The sequence below is a fragment of the Austrofundulus limnaeus genome, unplaced genomic scaffold (assembly GCF_001266775.1).
Source record: "Austrofundulus limnaeus strain Quisiro unplaced genomic scaffold, Austrofundulus_limnaeus-1.0 Scaffold139, whole genome shotgun sequence".
Lineage (NCBI taxonomy): Eukaryota > Metazoa > Chordata > Actinopteri > Cyprinodontiformes > Rivulidae > Austrofundulus > Austrofundulus limnaeus.
This window is the reverse complement of record NW_013952541.1, coordinates 362082-364158: the sequence shown is the minus strand read 5'-3', so window position 1 is coordinate 364158 and position 2077 is coordinate 362082. Positions and strand designations below refer to the sequence as shown.

General features: G+C 39.2%; 1 protein-coding gene across 7 annotated transcripts in view; it reads right to left on the bottom strand.

Moving 5' to 3' along the window:
• The window catches only part of LOC106522898 (rho GTPase-activating protein 12), a 61382-nt gene that overhangs the window by 43652 nt on the left and 15653 nt on the right, over positions 1-2077 (bottom strand). The gene's annotated exons all lie outside the window — the stretch shown is intronic.

Genomic DNA, 2077 nt, shown 5'->3' with positions numbered 1-2077 from the left:
ACACACACACACACACACACACACACACACACACACACACACACGCCACTCTAAAGCTCTGAGAGGGATTAGGTGAATCTTCACAAAGTGAGAAACAGAATGCAAACACAAATATTTGTTTTCTCCTAATCGAAGATGTCGAATCGGGTGCAGCAATGGTTTATACCGGATCAAGTCTCAAGTCCATATCAAGGCCAGACCAAGAGTATTTAAGTCTAACTTTATTAAAACAAAGACAGTGGCTCATATAATTATATAAAAATCATGCAAATAAAGAAAAATAAACTTCTAGTCGTCTAATAAAATGGAGTAAACCAACAGATACAGCTCCTAAATATTTATGCCCCTTTTCCTCTAGCGCCTCTACAGCACAGTTCCACCTGACCCTCCATGGTTCCAAGGCTTTTCCACTAGCAAGGGTTCGTGGAACCAGACCCCTTTTCAGAACCTACCTCTCTGTAGTTCCAAGTGCTGGCCTGAAACCATGACATCACAAGACTGTTGGTCACTGATTGATTAGGGGGCGGAGTTACTGGTTATGTCACAAGAGCTCCTCTCAAAACAACCCGATCGGCCATTTGCTGTATCAAGGCTACCGTGTCCTCCATTGTCGTGCGTATCTTTTCAGGGTCTTCTTCTTCTACCAGGTTTAACGTTGGCTGGCAAATAGCATAATATAGCATAACTGCCACCAGTTGGTAAGACGTATGGAGTCAATTTACAGACTCTGGAACGCACCCAGTAGAGCTGTGACTGGAGTGTACTGGAAAACCAGCCAAGTTAAACCGTGCTRYAGAGGCGCTAGTGGAAAAGGGCCAGAAGGGCAGACCACCATGAATTTCAGAGGAAAAGTTGTGACTATCAAAATCTGCACTTCAAAGAATGTGGTATTATGTTTCATAGGTGACAATTAAGGCAGATTAGCTCATAAAGCAATGGAAATGTGACCTTTTTTTAGCTTTTGTTTGTCTTGCTGAGTTGACATTTTTGCCTCCTGACCAGGCTTGATGGAAAGCTCCGTTCAGCTTGTTAACAGGCATGATGTATTTATTTAAGTAAAATAAAGTTAGTTTTACATATTTAGACTGATTACAGTTTACCGCACAGACGGTTAAAACTGAATTTCTAACATCGTTTAGTTTCTTTTGAGGTGATTATACTTGTTAGTACTTTAACATTTTTCCCCATCTAGTTTTCACCTTGTATACCTGAATTTCTTGGGGACTCCTAATCATTACATGTGGCTGGAGATGTATTAGTAATTTAACTGGAGGGAGTTACCTTATTAAAAGAAATGTAAAAACAAAAGCTCAGCGCTAGCACCTTTATCAACTGGCATTTTTAGCTTGCCCTTTACTCAAAAGTTTTTTTTTCTTGGATGACTTCCCAGCTCCTGAGCCACACAGCTTTATGCCCTTTGAAAAGTTTTCCACTGCCAAGTTATTATGCGGGGATTTGGACAGAATGTAACAATTAAAAATAATCTAAATATTAGAATTATCAATGTTTGCTTTGTGCTATTGTCATATTTATCACTATATATGCAACACATTAATCCATATAAACTAAACTTATACACCTTAATGCACACTCATTGGGTTATACAGCTGTCAGCTCAGCTTAGAKTCAGACATGAAAGTCTGAGCATGATAATCCCTCATTATACTGTGAGCAGGTGAGCTTCATTAAAACTATGAAAAAGGAAGACCTTATTGTTGAAACATCACAAGCATCAAAGGAATGCAAGGTAAATATTAACAGAAAGTGCTGACTCAGAAAGGTTACAAAGAGCGAATACAGACCACCGTTCTGTGGAAAACAATGCTTCTATTTATTTATTAGCTCTTCCTTTAGAATCAATGGGCCTCATGCAAGAACCGTTCGAACGCACAGATTTGTTCTTAAGTTGTGCGTACGAGTGATTTAGGAGAATTTGTGGCATTCACCAATATTTTCGTATTCTACGATTTTTTTCAGAGACGAACAAAATTCACGAGTGGTCCAGACCTGTCGTATATTTTACGAGCAGTCAGTCTGCTGTTATCCAGACGGGTTTTCTTCACTAATAACTTTATAT